This window comes from Bos grunniens, chromosome 2 (assembly GCF_055505025.1).
Source record: "Bos grunniens cultivar Pamir isolate PY7600 chromosome 2, Bosgru_T2T1.0, whole genome shotgun sequence".
Taxonomy (NCBI): domain Eukaryota; kingdom Metazoa; phylum Chordata; class Mammalia; order Artiodactyla; family Bovidae; genus Bos; species Bos grunniens.
Window position 1 is genome coordinate 125,714,349 of NC_141166.1, and position 19,930 is coordinate 125,734,278.

At 37.1% G+C, this 19,930-nt stretch overlaps 1 pseudogene; it reads left to right on the plus strand.

The window, feature by feature from the left end:
• The first annotated feature begins 8,576 nt into the window (after positions 1 to 8,576).
• Positions 8,577 to 18,608, plus strand: LOC147378707 (cyclin-dependent kinase inhibitor 3 pseudogene; annotated as a pseudogene).
• The last annotated feature ends 1,322 nt before the right edge of the window (positions 18,609 to 19,930 follow it).

Genomic DNA, 19,930 nt, shown 5'->3' on the forward strand with positions numbered 1-19,930 from the left:
GGGTCGCAAAAAGACGGAAACAACTGAGCAACTTCACTTCACTTTGGGCTTCCCTGGTGGCTCAGAGGTTAAAGCATCTGCCTGCAATGCAGGAGACCTGGGTTCAATCCTCGGGTCAGGAAGATCCCCTGGAGAAGAAAATGGAAACCAACTCCAGTATTCTTGCCTGGAGAATCCCATGGACGGAGGAGCCTGGTGGGCTACAGTCCACAGGGTCGCAAAGAGTTGGACATGACTGAGCGATCTATAGATTTTCCACCAGATACATAAAACACGTGACTCTGAGATGCCAGTTGAGAAACAGTCTGGGGTCTGTTTTCTGACCCCAGGATCATATCTTGTTTTCAAGATTATGAACTGTTCCCTCTGGCCTTGTTCCAAGAGTCTCATGCCATATAGCATCCAGTTTATCAATAATTATAAATTTCTTTTGTGGCCATTGCCCGGGCCTGCTTTTCTTTTATTCTTACTGTGTCCTACACTAGATGACTAATAACGCCATTGTGATTATCAGGGTCATTAAGACCTTTTTTTGTATAGTTCTTCAATGGCTAATCTATGATGCATTTAAAACAGCTCAGTAAATTAAAATTTTGTTGTACAGAAATACAATATTATTATCTATTCTTTATATCACTTTAAAATCCTAAAGCTAATCAAAGATCCGAAAATTGCAATATAAAGTTCACATGTCAGGTCTCTGTGATTTGTAAGACTAAGAATTTCAGAAGATTAAATTCCTGTAAAATAATTTCAGCCTTAAAATTACTTGAATAGACATAATTTTATGTTTTTTCAGCTTTAAACAATTTGTAACATCAATTACATTTCTTTTGATCCTTAAAACCAATGTAAAAAGTTAGAATGCTAAGTCACAGGAAGATGAACCTTAATCTTGTACAAGCTAAAATACTGTAGACTTGTACTGTATAAAAATAAAATATTTTTTGCTTTGGTAAAATCAAAAAGGAGACATTTTTTTTTCAAAGCCATTTAAATTGTTTTAAGATACATAAATATCCATCTTGATATAAATATTACAAAAACTTTTTCTAATATAATTTAGAAATATTTGTATCTAAATATCAAATTTTAAAGAAGATTTAGATCATATTTTAAAACTGAGTATCTTGCTTTCCCTTAATGTAGTTACAGGCCAATAATATAGCAGCTTAATTATTTTTCTATTATAGAATTGCTTCTTTAGAAGAACAAACAAAATTTTAAAGAGAGTTGTTTCTTTTACTTATGGGAAAGTTTTGAATTCCCAAATGTCAAATGTATGTAGACCTTAACATGACAAAATTGTTTATAAAAGCATTACAGTGTAGGAAATTTTCTCCTATAATTTGTTCCCATTTCTGTTATATCTATTTTCTATAGCAGATATTCTTAGAAAGTGCCCATTTTCATGATGAATTAATTTCCTAAGTGAAGGGGGAAAATGAGAAAAAGAAGAAGAAAAAATAATGGAAACTAGCCTTCACCAGCTATAGACAGACGAGAGTTAAAGTTCACTGTGGAAGCTAATTGTGTTCTCTTCACAAGATGGGAAGAAGGCATCTATGAAGCAAAATTAATTTAGATGAGAGAGAGCTTGTCACTGTAGCTGGTTTAAATAATTCCATCAAGATTTCATGATTAAAATTTGGTACTTATTAATCTTCACAATACAGAAAAAGAAAAGAGGGAAGCCTGCTCAATTAAACAAAGTAATCTTTCTTTTATATGACAAGATTTTATTTCTCTGTGAGTTTTTTTCCATTTTTTTGTTCTACTTTTCCTCATTTTTCCCCATTTTTTTCCAAGGTGCATCTCAAAAACACAATTTTGGTTATAGCTAAAAGTCTACAATGTTACTACTGAAATTTTAAATTGTCCTTGGCACAATCATGCCATTAAGAAAGAAAAATGGAAAAAGGATAATACAAAAGCAAGTGCCAGGAGCTAACACATTTACCAGGAACCAATTCATTAGAAGCTGGCTGATGATCAGTCAAAAGTAAAAATATCTCTTGTACATAACTTTGATACTCAATCTTAAGGACAAGCTGCTTCTGCCTGCTGACTTGAGAAAATCAGCAGTTCCCCTGGCAGGTGGAATTTTCAGAGAGAAACAGTTTTTAAAAGCCAACTTTGTAAACCATCATGGTATACCATGTGTAGCCATCATGGTCAACAAGAGAATACGAAATGCAGTACTTGGATGTAATCTCAAAAATGACAAAATGATCTCTGTTCATTTCCATGGCAAACCATTCAATATCATAGTAATCCATGCTTATGCCCTAACCAGTAACGCTGAATTGAAAGGTTCTATGAAGACCTACAAGGCCTTTTAGAACTAACACCAAAAAAAGATGTCCTTTTCTTTATAGGGGACTGGAATGCAAAAGTAGGAAGTCAAGAAACATCTGGAATAACAGGCAAATTTGGCCTTGAAATACTGAATGAAGCATGGCAAAATAGCAAACACCCTCTTCCAACAACACAAGAGAAGACTCTATGCAGGACATCACCAGATGGTCAACATCAAAATCAGATTGATTATATTCTTTGCAGCCAAAGATGGAGAAGCTCTATACAGTCAGCAAAAAAAAAAAAAAAAAAAAAAACACTGGGAGCTGACTGTGGCTCAGATCATGAACTCCTTATTGCCAAATTCAGACTTAAATTGAAGACAGTAGGGAAAACCACTAGACCATTCAGGTATGACCTAAATCAAATCCCTTATAATTATACAGTTGAAGTGAGAAATAGATTTAAGGGGCTAGATTTGATAGACAGAATGCCTGATGATCTATGGGCAGAGGTTCATGACATTGTACAGGAGACAGGGATCAAGACCATTGCCATGGAAAAGAAATGCAGAAAAGGAAAATGGCTGTCTGAGGAGGCCTTAGAAATAGCTGTGAAAAGAAGAGAAGCAAAAAGCAAAGGAGAAAAGGAAAGATATAAGCATCTGAATGCAGAGTTCCAAAGAATAGCAAAGAGAGACAAGAAAGCCTTCCTCAGTGATTAATGCAAGAAATAGAGGAAAACAACAGAATGGGAAAGACTAGAGATCTCTTCAGGAAAATTAGAGATACCAAGGGAACATTCCATGCAAAGATGGGCTCAATTAAAGGACAGAAATGGTATGGACCTAACAAAAGCAGAAGATATTAAGAAGAGGTGGCAAGAATACACAGAACAACTATACAAAAAAGATCTTCATGACCAAGATAATCACGATGGTGTGATCACTGACCTAGAGCCAGACATCCTGTATTGTGAAGTCAAGTGGGCCTTAGAAAGCATCACTATGAACAAAGCTAGTGGAGGTGATGGAATTCCAGTTGAGGTATTTCAAATCCTGAAAGATAAAGCTGTGAAAGTGCTGCACTCAATATGCCAGCAAATTTGGAAAACTCAGCAGTGGCCGCAGGACTGGAAAATGTGTTTTAATTCCAGTCCCAAAGAAAATACCAAAGAATGCTCAAACTACCACACAATTGCACTCATCTCACACACTAGTAAAGTAATGGTCAAAATTCTCCAAGCCAGGCTTCAGCAATACGTGAACCATGAACTTCCAGATGTTCAAGCTGGTTTTTGAAAAGGCAGAAAAACCAGAGATCAAATTGTGAACATCTGCTGGATCATCAAAAAAGCAAAAGAGTTCCGGAAATACATCTATTTCTGCTTTATTGACTATGCCAAAGCCTTTGACTGTGTGGATCACAAGAAACTGTGGAAAATTCTGAAAGAGATGGGAATACCAGACCACCTGAACTGCCTCTTGAGAAACCTATATGCAGATCAGGAAGCAATAGTTAGAATTGGACATAGAACACCAAACTGGTTCCAAATAGGAAAAGAGTATGTCAAGGCTATATATTGTCACCCTGCTTATTTAACTTCTATGAAGAGTACATCATGAGAAACGCTGGACTGGAAGAAGCACAAGCTGGAATCAAGATTGTTGGGAGAATATCAATAACCTCAGATATGCAGATGATACCACCCTTATGGCAGAAAGTGAAGAGGAACTAGAAAGCCTCTTGAAGAAAGTGAAAGAGGAGAGTGAAAAATTGGCTTAAAGCTCAACATTCAGAAAACGAACATCATGGGATCTGTTCCCACCACTTCATGGGAAATAGATGGGGAAACAGTGGAAACAGTGTCAGACTTTATTTTTTGGGGCTCCAAAATCACTACAGATGGTGACTGCAGCCATGAAATTAAAAGACGCTTAGTCCTTGGAAGGAAATTTATGACCAACATAGATTGCACATTCAAAAGCAGAGACATTACTTTGCCAACAAAGGTCCATCTAATCAAGGCTATGGTTTTTCCAGTGGTCATGTATGGATGTGAGAGTTGGACTGTGAAGAAAGCTGAGTGCTGAAGAATTGATGCTTTTGAACTGTGGTGTTGGAGAAGACTCTTGAGAGTCCCTTGGACTGCAAGGAGATCCAACCAGTCCATTCTGAAGGAGATCAGCCCTGGGATTTCTTTGGAGGGAATGATGTGAAAGCTGAAACTCCAGTACTTTGGCCACCTTATGCGAAGAGCCGACTCATTGGAAAAGACTCTGATGCTGGGAGGGGTTGGGGGCAGGAGGAGAAGGGGACAACAGAGGATGAGATGGCTGGATGGCATCACTGACTCGATGGACATGAATCTGGGTGAACTCCGGGAGTTGGTGATGGACAGGGAGGCCTGGCGTGCTGCAATTCATGGGGTTGCAAAGAGTCGGACACGACTGAGCGACTGATCTGATCTGATCCTTGGGGCAAACCTTGAGGTAGCAAGCCAATGAAAGACAACAACGTGGGAAGTTTTCTCTCTCCAAGGATGAGTTGGCTGCAGGAATGATAAACTGCCACTACTTTTCGCTTGAAGTCGAAGTCCCACCAGGAGCAAGCACAGAGAGTAAAGAAAGGCGAGAAATATGACACAGTAGAGAAAATGTTTACAGGAGAATCATTTCAAATTATAAGGAAGGCAAGAAGTTTGGGTTTTTTTCTGTGAATCTCTCAGATAACATGATTATAATGCATATGTGTGGCTTTTATAACACTGAAGAGGAAAGTACATCTACATATTAACACAGTATACTCCACTTTTTAAAATGATATTATATATGATGTCAATATATACTTGATTTTTAACACATGGGATTTATGCTATTGGATGGTTATGACTTAAAAAAATAAAACTCATGATATCCCTGTGTCCCTATATTTAAATATATAATTTAAAGTTACTGTATTTAAGAATAGCTAAAATATGAAACAGATAAAATAATCTGGTAAATGAGCTATTAAAAGATTCTAATATGCTGCCAATGCTGACTTTAGAGAAAAATAAAATCACCCACTACACATGCTGTGGAATAAATTTTGATGTTTTAAAGTATGACCAGATTTTAGAGGTACTTTTACTTCAATACACCAACATTAAACACTAAGTACTTACAAAATTGCATTTTCCACAAACTGGGTCCTAGCTAGAGAATACTAAAAATCAACTAGGGCCATAATGTTTCACTTTATTGATCTCTAAATCAAAGTCAGATGTATGAATTTAAATAATTTGTAAATAAAATATGCATTAAAACTTATATCCATGAGCCAAGCTTTACTCTGAAGGAAACCAAAATAAGCAAGATTATATCCTGAAAATTTCCTATAAATAAAATGTAGATAAATATATTAATCACAACTCAAAATAACAATATTTCACTACTGATACTTACTAAGGATTTTCAAGTTGTTTAATATTAGAAGTTGATGGAATATAGACACAATAAGAAATATTTACTAACATAATTATGATAATATTGAAATGATTACTTTACTATCTAGGGCCAAACATTTTAAATTCATCTCATCTAGGTCAGGATATTTGTTTTTCATCACTTTGCTATGTGAAATTAAATGTATATTTACATTTAATTTCACATAGCAAAGTATATATGTATGTGAATGTATCATGAAATATATGAAACATATTATGAAATATTAGATGGAGGGATATATAAAGATCTATGTGTAATCCATTTCACAAAGCACCACCTCCATATATATGGTCATCCAAAATATATGTTATGTCTATTGTTAATGGAAATAACACCTACCCTCAGGTTTATGATGCATCATTTGCCTATTTATAGATATTGGCTGTATAAAATGTATAAATCTTTTTTACTTTATAATGGAAAAGTAAATATATGCATATATTAATTATATATATTTACATGTCTATATGGAGATAAAAATACTTTAAACACTCCAAAATATGTGAGTTTCCTTCCCAAAGCAACTGTGATTAAGTAGAAATCACAGAAAATATTTAAGCAGAAGCACATAGAACACTGAGAAGGCCCATTAGTGGCAGATTTCCCCAAAGGCAATAGAACTTCAAAATGAACATAACTTTTGTTTGCAACAATGGTCATGCTGAGCGTAGAAGAGCTGATGGCAACAGCTTTCCTGGAATTTGCTTGGTTCAGAAAGAAGATAAACTACATTTTTAAGATCTTTACTTTTTAAATTGTAGTGTCGTTGATTTTCTGTGTTGTTCCAATCTCTGCTGTACAGCAGAGTGACTCAGTTATACATATATATACATTATTTTTATATGCTTTTCCATTTTGATTTATCCCAGGAGATTGGATATAGTTCCCTGTGCTGTACAGTAGGACTTTTCTGTTTATCCAATCTCAGTGTAATAGTTTGCATCTACCAACCCCAAATCCCTGTCCATCCCTCTCCCTCCCTCTGTTTCCTTGGCAGCCACAATCTGTTCTCTATGTTTGTGGGTCTGTTTCTGTTTTGTACTAAGGTTCATTTGTGCCATATTTTAGATTCCACATGTAAGTGAAATCATGTGGTATTTGTCTTTGTCTAAGTTAATTCACTCAGTAGGTCCATTCATGTTGCTGCAAATGATATTATTTTGTTATTTTTATGGATGAGTTATAGTCCACTACATACATATAATTATAATATATATATATTTAGTGTATATATATATATATATACACTAAATCTTTATCCATTCCTTTGTTGATACACATTTATGTTGTTTACATGTCTTGGCTATTGTGAATAGTGCTCCTATGAACATAGGACTGCAGCATACTTTTGACTTACAGTTTAGTCTGGGCATATGCCCAGGGGTGGGATTAATGGATTATATAGTAATTTAACTTTTAGTTTTCTAAGGCACTTTCATACTCTTTTCATAGTGGCCCCACCAACTTACATTCCCACCAACAGTGGGAGGGTTAACTGTGTAACAGTAGGAGGGTTCCCTTTTCTCCACCCTCTCCAACATTAGTTATTTACAGACTTTTTAGTGATGGCCATTCTGACTAGTGTTAGGTAGTGCTTCGTGGTAGTTTTGTTTGTTTTTTTCCTAATAATTAATGAATCCGAGCATCTTTTTATGTGCTTACTGGCCATTTGCGTATCTTCCTTGGAGAAATGCCTGTTAAGATTTTCTACCCATTTTTTGATTGTTTTGTTGTTGTTGTTGTTGTTGTTGTTATTGAGGTGTGTGAACTGTTTGTATATTTTGGACATTAAGCCCTTGTTGGTCACATAATTTGCAAATATTTTCTCCCATCCTGTAGGCTGTCTTTCTTTTCTTCTTCTTCTTCTTTTTTTTTTTTGGTTTCCTTTGTTGTACAAAAGCTTGTAAGATTGATTATGTCCCATTTGTTTATTTTTAGTTTTATTTCTATTCGCTTGGGAGACTGACCTAAGAAAACATTGGCAGTATTTATGTAATAGAATGTTTTGCCTACACTCTCTTCTAGGAGTTTTATGGTGTCATGTCTTATGTTTGAGTCTTTAAGTCATTTGGAGCTTACTTCTGTGCATGATGTGAGGGTATGTGATAACTTCATTGATTTACATGAAGCTGTCCAACTTTGCAGCACCACTTGCTGAAGATGAGCTACATTTGCATGAAGAAGTGTACTTTTTTGCCAGTAAAGAAAAGGAGAATCTTTTGGTTATGAAAATTTAGCTGGACTGAAAAATATGTTACTCATTTCTACCCTCTGTGTCAGAAATTTCCTACAAATATCATATCCTGAAAACTCTAGTTCATTTAAAGATAAATAAAAAAAAGAAAAAGAAAAAAAGTAGCATGGATCAACTGTGGGCTACACACCAACTCTGTGTAATGTAGCCCACCAGGCTCCTCTGTCCATGGGATTCTCCAGGCAAGAATACTGGAGTAGGTTGCCATGACCTCCTCCAGGGTTTCTTCTTGACCCAGGGATCAAACATGCGTCTTTTATGTCTCTTGTATCGGTAGGCGAGTTCTTTACCACTAGCCCCACTTAGGAAGCCCCATTATTCAAGGGAAGAGGTCAAAATATGAACATTCACAGGAGTCTGAGAAACGTTGGTTCCAACCCTCTTGGATAACTTTGAGGGATTCACAACTTCAGTGGAGGAAGCAACTTCAGAGAGAACTAAAATTAGTACAGCCTGAATACATTAACGCATTGCTACAATCTCATGATAAAATGTTAATGAGAGGCAGTGGCCGATCAGGATGTGGGGTGGCCCACAATGAAGCCACCTAGCTCAATGCAGACATGTGAGTTTGACTCATCAGAAGAAGAGCCTATTGAAGATGAATAGACTCTAATTCAGATGATCATGGCTACCCCTATCATGAGTGAATTGTTCTCAGTTTCTTGGTTTATGTGTTCTTCCAGTTTGTAAATTTGAAAATGTTAGAAGAAATATCCAAAAAGATACAGAACTAAAGAGCTATGGTATACAAGACATATTTGTTTCTGCACCAGAGGGGAACTGTCAAAATACAGAGCTCCGAACCGTTTGGATCACTACCATCAGTATGGAATTATCACTCATCATCATTCAATTTCAGATGGAGGGACTCCTGACATCACCAGCTGCTGTGAAATTATGGAGGAGCTTGAAATTTGCCTTAAAAATAACCAAAAAACCTTAATACACTGTTATGGAGGACTTGGGAGATCTTGTCTTGTAGCTGTTGCTTCCCCCTATACTGTCTGACATAGTATCACCACAGCAAGCCATGACAGCCTGAGGGACCTGAGAGGATCTGGAGCAATACAGACCAGAAGATCAGATCAGATCAGTCGCTCAGTTGTGTCTGGCTCTTTGCGACCCCATGAATTGCAGCATGCCAGGCCTCCCTGTCCATCACCATCTCCCAGAGTTCACTCAGAATCACGTCCATTGAGTCAGTGATGCCATCCAGCCATCTCATCCTCTGGCATCCTCTTCTTCTCCTGCCCTCAATTCCTCCCAGCATCAGAGTCTTTTCCAATGAATCAATTCTTCACATGAGGTGGCCAAAGTACTGGAGTTTCAGCTTTAGCATCATTCCTTCCAAAGAAATCCCAGGGCTGATCTCCTTCAGAAGGGACTGGTTGGATCTCCTTGCATTCCAAGGGACTCTCAAGAGTCTTCTCCAACACCACAGTTCAAAAGCATCAGTTCTTCGGCGCTCAGCCTTCTTCACAGTTCAACTCTCACATCCATACATGACCATAGGAAAAACAATAGCCTTGACTAGACGGACCTTTGTTGGCAAAGTAATGTCTCTGCTTTTGAATATGCTATCTAGCTTGGACATAACTTTTCTTCCAAGGAGTAAGCGTCTTTTAATTTCATGGCTGCAGTCACCATCTGCAGTGATTTTGGAGCCACCAAAAAATAAAGCCTGACACTGTTTCCACTGTTTCCTCATCTATTTCCCATGAAGTGATGGGACCGGATGCCATGATCTTTGTTTTCTGAATGTTGAGCTTTAAGCCAACCTTTTCACTCTCCACTTTCACTTTCATCAAGAGGCTTTTGAGTTCATCTTCACTTTCTGCCATAAGGGTGGTTTCATCTGCATATCTGAGGTTATTGATATTTCTCCCAGCAATCTTGATTCCAACTTGTGTTTCTTCCAGTCCAACGTTTCTCATGATGTACTCTGCATATAAGTTAAATAAGCAGGGTGACAATATACAGCCTTGACGTACTCCTTTTCTTATTTGGAACCAGTCTGTTGTTCCATGTCCAGTTCTAACTGTTGCTTCCTGACCTGCATATAGGTTTCTCAAGAGGCAGGTCAGGTGGTCTGGTATTTCCATCTCTTTCAGAATTTTCCAGTTTATTGAGGTCCACACAATCAAAGGCTTTGGCATAGTCAAGAAAGCAGAAATAGATGTTTTTCTGGAACTCTCTTGCTTTTTCGATGACCCAGCGGATGTTGGCAATTTGATATCTGGTTCCTCTGCCTTCTCTAAAACCAGCTCGAACATCAAGAAGTTCACGGTTCATGTATGGCTGAAGCCTGGCTTGGAGAATTTTGAGCATTACTTTACTAGCGTGTGAGATGAATGTAACTGTGCGGTAGTTTGAGCATTCTTTGGCATTGCCTTTCTTTGGGATTGGAATGAATACTGACCTTTTCCAGTTCTGTGGCCACTGCCTGCCGAGTTTTCCAAATTTGCTGGGATATTGAGTGCAGCACTTTCACAGCATAATCTTTCAGGATTTGAAATAACTCAACTGTAATTCCATCACCTCCACAAGCTTTGTTCACAGTGATGCTTTCTAAGGCCCACTTGACTTCACATTTCAGGATGTCTGGCTCTAAGTGAGCAATCATACCATCGTAATTCTCTTGGTCACGAAGATCTTTTTTGTACAGTTCTTCTCTGTATTCTTGCCACCTCTTCTTAATATCTTCTGCTTCTGTTAGGTCCATACCATTTCTGTCCTTTATCGAGCCCATCTTCGCATGAAATGTTCCCTTGGTATCTCTAATTTTCTTGAAGAGATCTCTGGTCTTTCCCATTCTGTTATTTTCCTCTATTTCTTTGCATTGACTGCTGAGGAAGGCTTTCTTATCTCTTCTTGATATTCTTTGAAACTCTGTATTCAGATGCATATATCTTTCCTTTTCTCCTTTGCTTTTCACTTCTCTTCTTTTCACAGCTATTTCTAAGGCCTCCCCAGACAGCCATTTTGGTCTTTTCCATTTATTTTCCATGGGGATGGTCTTGATCCCTGTCTCCTGTACAATGTCACGAACCACTGTCCATGGTTCATCAAGCACTCTATCAGATCTAGTCCCTTAAATCTATTTCTCACTTCCAGTGTATAATCATAAGGGATTTGATTTAGGTCATACCTGAATGCTCTAGTGGTTTTCCCTACTGTCTTCAGTTTAAGTCTGAATTTGGCAATAAGGAGTTCATGATCTGAGCCACAGTCAGCTCCCAGTCTTGTTTTTGCTGACTGTATAGAGCTTCTCCATCTTCTGCTACTAAGAATATAATCAACCTGATTTCAGGTTGACCATTTGGTGATGTCCATGTGTAGAGTCTTTTCTTGTGTTGTTGGAAGAGGGTGTTTGGTATGACCAGTGTGTTCTCTTGGCAAAATTCTATTAACCTTTGCCCTGCTTCATTCCGTATTCCAAGTCCAAAATTGCCTGTTACTCCAGGTGTTTCCTGACTTTCTACTTTTGCATTCCAGTGCCCTATAAAGAAAAGGACATCTTTTTTGGGTGTTAGTTCTAAAAGGTCTTGTTTGTCTTCATAGAACAGTTCAAGTTTAGCTTGAACTCCAACCAGTGTTACTGGTTGGAGCATAGACTTGGATTACTGTGATATTGACTGGTTTGCCTTGGAGATGAACAGAGATCATGGGTGGCGGCTGAGAGGAACTACCCCATGCCCAAGGAGTGGTAGCTGCGCCGGCACAGGAAGGCCTAAACGAGCTACTCCTTGTTCAAGGTCAGGAGGGGCAGCGGTGAGGAGATACCCCTCATTCAAGGTAAGGAGCAGTGGCTGCGCTTTGCTGGAACAGCTGTGAAGAGATACTCCACGTCCAAGGTAAGAGAAACCCAAGTAAGATGGTAGGTGTTGCAAGAGGGCAGACAAACTGAAGCCATAATGACAGAAAACTAGTCAGTATAATCACACGAGGATCACAGCCTTGTCTAACTCAATTAAGCTAAGCCATGCACTGTGGGGCCACAAAAGATGGGTGGGTCATGGTGGAAAGGTCTGACAGAATGTGGTACACTGGAGAAGGAAATGGCAAGTGAAGTGAAGTGAATTGAAGTCACTCAGTAGTGTCCGACTCTTAGCGACCCCATGGACTGAAGCCCACCAGGCTCCTCCATCCATGGGATTTTCCAGGCAAGAGTACTGGAGTGGGGTGCCATTTCCTTCTCTGGGGAATGGCAAACCACTTCAGTATTATTGACTTAAGAACCCCATGAATAGTATGAAAAGCCAAAATGATAGGATACTGAAAGAGGAACTCCCCAGGTCAGTAGGTGCCCAATATGCTACTGGAGATCAGTTGAGAAATAACTTCAGAAAGAATGAAGGGATGGAGCCAAAGCAAAATCAATACCCAGTTGTGAATGTGACTGGTGATAGAAGCAAGGTCTGATGCTGTAAAGAGCAATATTGCATGGGAACCTGGAATGTTAGGTTCATAAATCAAGGTAAATTAAAGTGGTCAAACAGGAGATGGCAAGAGTGAATGTCAACATTCTAGGAATGAGCGAACTCCAATGGACTGGAATGGGTGAATTTAACTCAGATGACCATTATATCTACTACTGTGGGCAGGAATCCCTTAGAAGAAATGGAGTAGCCATCATGGTCCATAAAAAACTACATTGCTTAGTGAAGATGGTGAAGTCACTCAGTCGTGTCCAACTCTTTGCGACCCCATGGATGGTAGCCAACCAGGCTCCTCAGTCCATGGGGTTTTCCAGGCAAGAATACTGGCGTGGGTTGCCATTTCCTTCTCCAGGGGATCTTCCCTACCCAAGGATCGAACCCTGGTCTCCTGCACTGTAGGCAGACGCTTTACAATCTGAGCCACCGGGGAAGTCTTAGTCATATAAAACGTTTTCTCTACTTTAATCTCAGAGCTAATGATTGCACAACAAAATAACTCATCTTGCTCAAGGATATGTTTTACCTTAAACTCTGTACCAATTGTTATATGACAACAGTGTAACCTACTGGAGGACATGTTTCTCCTTCTTAAGAACTTTCTGGCTAATCCTGTCAATTTAAAGTGTATGATGTAGGAGTGTGTCTGGTTCAGTTCAGTGCAGTTGCTCAGTCATGTCCGACTTCTGTGACCGCATGATTTGCAGCATGCCAGGCCTCCCTGTCCATCACCAACTCCCAGAGTTCACTCAAACTCATGCCCATCGAGTCGGTGATGCCATCCAGCCATCTCATCCTCTGTCGTCCCTTTCTCCTCCAGCCCCCAATCCCTCCCAGCATCAGAGTCTTTTCCAATGAGTCAACTCTACTCATGAGGTGGCCAAAGTATTGGAGTTTCAGCTTCAGCATCAGTCCTTCCAATGAACATCCAGGACTGATCTCCTTTAGGATGGACTTGTTGGATCTCCTTGCAGTCCAAGGGACTCTCAAGAGTCTTCTCCAACACCACAGTTCAAAAGCATCAATTTTCAGCGCTCAGCTTTCTTCACAGACCAACTCTCACAGTTCTCACTCAGTCACAACTCTCACTCCAACATACATACATGACCCTGGAAAAAGCATAGCCTTGACTAAATGGACCTTTGTTGGCAAAGTAATGTCTCTGCTTTTCAATATGCTATCTAGGTTGGTCATAACTTTCCTTCCAAGGAGTAAGCGTCTTTTAATTTCATGGCTGCAATCACCATCTACAGTGATTTTGGAGCCCCCAAAATAGTCTGACACTGTTTCCACTGTTTCCCCATCTATTTCCCAAGAAGTGATGGGATCAGATGCCATGATCTTAGTTTTCTGAATGTTGAGCTTTAAGCCAACTTTTTCACTCTCCTCTTTCATTTTTATCAAGAGGCTTTTTAGTTCCTCTTCACTTTCTACCATAAGGGTGGTGTCATCTGCATATCTGAGGTTATTGATATTTCTACCAGCAATCTTGATTCAAGTTTGTGCTTCTTCCAGCCCAGCATTTCTCATGATGTACACTGCATAGAAGTTAAATAAGCAGGGTGACAATATACAGCCTTGACATAGGCTTTTCATAATTTGGAAACAGTCTGTTTTTCCATGTCCAGTTCTAACTGTTGCTTCCTGACGTGCATATAGGTTTCTCACGAGACAGGTCAGGTGGTCTGGTATTCCCATCTGTTTCAGAATTATCCACAGTTTATTGTGATCCACACAGTCAAAGGCTTTAGCATAGTCAATAAAGCAGAAATAGATGTTTTTCTGGAACTCTCTTGCTTTTTCCATGATCCAGCAGATGTTGGCAATTTGATCTCTATTTTCTCTGCTTTTTGTAAAACCAGCTTGAACATCTGGAAGTTCACAGCTCATATATTGCTGAAGCCTGGCTTGGAGAATTTTGAGCATTACTTTACTAGCATGTGAGATGAGTGTAATTGTGTGGTAGTTTGAGCATTCTTTGGCATTGCCTTTCTTTGGGATTGGAATGAAAACACCTTTTCCAGTCCTGTGGTCACTGCTGAGTTTTCCAAATTTGCTGGCATATTGAGTGCAGTACTTTCACAGCATCATCTTCCAGGATTTGAAATAGCTCAACTGAAATTCCATCACCTCCACTCTCTTTGTTTATAGTGATGCTTTCTAAGGCCCACTTGAGTTCACATTCCAGGATGTCTGGCTCTAAGTGACTGATCATAACATCGTGATTGTCTTGGTCATGAAGCTCTTTTCTGTATAATTCTTTTGTGTATTCTTGCCACCCCTTCTTAATATCTTCTGCTTCTGTTAGGTCCATACCATTTCTGTCCTTTATCGAGCCCATGTTTGCATGAAATGTTCCCTTGGTATGTCTAATTTTCTTGAAAAGATTTCTAGTCTTTCCCATTCTGTTGTTTTCCTCTATTACTTTTCATTGGTCACTGAGGAAGGCTTTCTTATAGCTTCCTTGCTATTCTTTGGAACTCTGCATTCAGATGCTTATATCTTTCCTTTTCTCCTTTGCTTTTTGCTTTTCTTCTTTCCACAGCTATTTCTAAGGCCTCCTTATACAGCCATTTTGTTTTTTTGCATTTCTTTTTCTTGGGGATTGTCTTGATCCCTGTCTCCTTACAATGTCATGAACCTCAGTCCATAGTTCATCAGGCACTCTGTCTATCTGATCTAGTCCCTTAAATCTATTTCTCACTTCTATTGTAAATCATAAGGGATTTGATTTAGGTTATACCTGAATCGTCTAGTGGTTTTCCTCACTTTCTTCAATTTCAGTCTGAATTTGGCAATAAGGAGCTCATGATCTGAGCCACAGTCCACTCCTGGTCCTGTTTTTGCTGACTGTATAGAGTTTCTCCATCTTTTGCTACTAAGAATATAATCAGCCTGATTTCAGGTTGACCATTTGGTCATGTCCATGTGTAGAGTTTTCTCTTGTGTTGTTGGAAGAGGGTGTTTGGTATCACCAGTGTGTTCTCTTGGCAAAACTGTATTAGTCTTTGCCCTGCTTCATTTGTATTCCAAGTCCAAAATTGCCTGTTACTCCAGGTGTTTCTTGACTTCCTATTTTTGCATTTCAGTCCCCTATAATGAAAAGGACATCTTTTTGGGTGTTAGTTCTAAAAGGCCTTGTAGCTTTTATTAGAACCATTCAACTTCAGCTTCTTCAGCGTTAGTGGTTGGGGCATAGACTTGGATTACTGTGATATTGAATGATTTCCTTGGAAAAGAACAGAGATCATTCTGTCGTTTTTGAGATTGCATCCAAGTACTGCATTTCAGACTCTTTTGTTGACCATGATGGCTACTCCATTTCTTCTAAGGGATTCCTGCCCACTGTCCTAGATACAATGGTCATCTGAGTTAAATTCACCCATTCCAATCCATTTGAGTTCGCTGATTCCTAGAATGTCAACATTCACTCTTGCCATCTCCTATTTGACCACTTCCAATCTGCCTTGATTCATGGACCTAACATTCCAGGTTCCTATGCAATATTGCTCTTTACAGCATCAGGCCTTGCTTCTATCACCAGTCACTTCCACAACTGGATATTGTTTTTTCTTTGGCTCCATCCCTTCATTCTTTCTGGAGTTATTTCTCAACTGATCTCCAGTAGCATATTGGGCACCTATATGTGTGTGTCTGGTAAGTTCTTTCTATTGTTAGTTCTAATACTATTCTCTTAAAATATAAATTGTGTAAGTGGATCTGGTAAGACCTTTACAACCTTCAGACAGTCTTTTGATTTACTGTTATAGCCAACTGAAAAAACATATAGTTCCCTTGCTAAGACTAGCGAGGGAGGCACTCTTTGTCCCCCTCTTGATGTCTGTGTCAGAGGCTTTCTCTGTCCTTTATCACTGTAATAAAACTTCTGCCACACAGAGGCTCTGAGTGATCAAGCCTAGTCCTTGACCCTGAAGTCAAATCTTCTTCTTCAGAGGTCAAGAATCTGACATCTTTCACCATAAGCTATCAAACTCATAATTACTTGGCAATATAACACTCTTTACTCAGTAACTGATAGAATAAACAGGAAACAAATCAATAAACATATAAATAACATTAACTGCACTGTCAATAAACTTGACCTGATTGACATAGAAAATATACTCAACAGGAGAATACATATTATTCTTTGAACACATGGAACAGTCACCAAGTTAGAGCACATACTGGATCATCAAACAAATATGAATACATTTAAAACAATTGAAATTAAAAATTAAACAAAAATAAAGTAGAAATCAATAATAGGGATATATGTTGAAACAAATCCCAAATAGAAAATTAAACAACATATTTATAAGCAAACCATGGGTCACAGAGTATGTTTCAAAGGAAAAATGTATATTTTGATGTAACTGTAAATGAAAAGAAAATATATCAAAATTGTGAAGTACAATTAAAGTGATTTAGAGAAAAACTTATAGCAAGAAATGTTTATATTAGAAAATAAGAAATAGCAATAAGTAAGTAACCTGTGCTTTTCCTTTAAAAAAAATGGAGAAGTAAGAACAAATTAAACCCAAGCAAAGGTAGGAATAATAAAAATTAGAGCAGAAATCAATGATATTGAGAATAGAGAAACAATACAAAAAATCAAATCCTGGTTTCTGAGCAAAGGGTATTATCAGTGATAAAGAATTGTATTTGATTAAAACAAAGGAATCAATTCCTCAGGGGACATAACAATCCCAAATATTTGTCCATATAATAACATAATTTCAAAATAAAGAAAGCAAAAGCCAGTAAAAATTAAATATGAAAATAGATAATCCACAATTAAGTTTAGAGATTTTAATGTTCTTCCCTTTAAAATTAATAGAATTAAGCATGAAAAATCAGTAACAGTATAGCATATCTGACAACTAACAACACACTGAGATGACAGAATAGTGACAAATAATAGGAGAATGCATTCATTTCAAAGGTACACAAAATATTTCCCAAGATAGGTTGTATCTTCTATAAAAACAGTCTCAATAATTTGTAAAAGAATCAAGTCATACAAATTTTTATCTCTAATTGCAATAAAATTAAAGTAAAATCAATAACAAAATGATGTCTGAAGCAGAATCTCTCAAAATTAGTTTACCTAAATAATGCACTTTAAAATAACTTATGGACCAAATGAGAAATCAAAAAGGAATTTAATGAATATCTCATACAGAATGAAAATGAAATTTCAATATGTCATAATTTGTGAGAATATGTGAAATGCCATTACATCACTTTGGGAGGAATGTTACAGCATAAATAAATTAGAAGAAAAGTGTGGTTCAGCCAGTGGCCACAACTTCTACTTTTTAAGAAAACAAAGAGCTAATAAACCAAAAGTAAGTAGAAGTAAGAAAGCAAGAAAGACCAGAGTGGAAATCAATGAAATATAAAAGACAAAACCTATAGGGAAAATCAATGAAACCAAAAGTTGATTTTACTGACAGGAATGATAAAAGTGATAATCCATCAGTCAGTATAATCAAACAAAACAAAGAGAAAGAGCACAGTTATAAATTTCAGGCAAAAAGGAATGTAGACATTTGATTAGACCTGAATTTATTAAAGAAATTGTATTTGTAATTAAAACCTTCCCACTAAAAAATAATTCTATGACTACATGGCCTTAGTGATAGATTATCAAAACTTTAGTGAAGAAATAGAGCTAATAATAATCAAGTTTCCATAAGAGTGAAAAAAAATGAAGAAATGTTTCCCAACATTTTCTATGATGGCAGAAATAAAACCAAAGACCTCAAAAGAAAAATAAATTAATGGCCAATGCTCCTTTTATATAAAGATGTGTAATTTGTAAAAGCTTTTTCACACCAAATCCAACTACATATTAAAATCATTAATATAGCGCGTTCAAGTGTTATTAATATTTATTCTGAGTCTAATTTATTTTTACATTTGAAGATCAGTTAATGTAACTTATTACATTAACCGAGAGACCAAGCCAATAGACAAAGAAAAAGCTCTCAGCAAACTAGGAAAAAGGAACTTCCTCAACTTAATTGTGATCAATTATGGAAAAACTACAGCTGTTACATTTAATCATGAACGACTGAATATTTACCCCGAAATCAGGAATAAATGGGATTTCCACTCTCACTAATTCAACATTATATTGGAGGTTCTAACAAGTTCAATGACAAAAGGCAGAAAAAAGCATTGTGTTTAGAAAAGTAAAAGTATTCACAGATGATATTATTTTCTATGTAAAAAAACTGACACAATCCATGAAAAACCTCCTAGAAGGAATGAAATGGTTCAGGAAAATTCAAGATACAAGATCAATGTACAGAAATCAATTGTATTACTTCTTTAATCAACAAGCACATGTAACTTTAAAATAAATATATTACTACAAATAATTACTACTGAAAAATTTACAAGTAAACTTTACAAAACACACAAGACTTACACATTGAAATCTATAAATCATTGCTGACTACAAGTGAAGAAAACCTAAATAGATAATGAGCTACACTATGCTCATTGGTTGATATACTCAAATTATTAAGATGTCAATTTTTCTAAATAGATCTATAATTTCAACACTATTCAATTGAAATTCCAGCAACCATCAATTGTAGAAATTAAAAAACTGATTATAAAATTCATATGGAAATGCAAAGGACCTTGATTAGTCAAAACAACTTTGGAAAAGAATGGAACTGATGTAGGAACACTATTTTGCAGAATCATTATACAGCTTCAGTAATCAAGATAAAGAGGTATTGACATAAGGACAGACAACCTGATAAATCAACACAGTGAGAACTATGTAATAAGCCAACACTAAGTGGAAAATTCATGCTCTACAAAACTTCAAAGGCAATTCAAGGAGAAATTATCACTTTTCAACAAAGGATATTAAAACAATTGAATACCCATAGGTGGAAAACCAGTTTTTAATCTATGCCATATAACATTGAACAAAAATTAATTGACAGTGAATCATAGAACTAATTGTAAAACACAACATGAAAAAATTTCTAAAAGAAAACATGAGAAAAATCTCTGAGATCTTGATTAGGGAAGTATTTTAAATATTTTGCCGAGATATTTAGAACCAAAACATAATCCATGAAAGACGAATTGACAAATTAGACCTCAGATGAATTAAATCCAGACATTGTTAGGGGAATGAAAAGATGAGCCACAAAGAGAAAACATTTGAAACTTACATATCTGTTAAAATTCTTCTAGCTAGAATACGTTAAAAATTCTTTTTCAATTTCAATAATAAAAAACATTCTTTACACAAGTAAATGGTTTGAACACATGCTATTGGGAAGATTCGCCTGGAGAAGGGAATGACAAACCACTCCATCATTCTTGCCTGGAGAATTCCATGGACAGAGGAGCTTGGTGGGCTATAGTCCATGGGGTCGCAAAGAGTCGGACATGACTGAGTAACTATCATTTCATTTT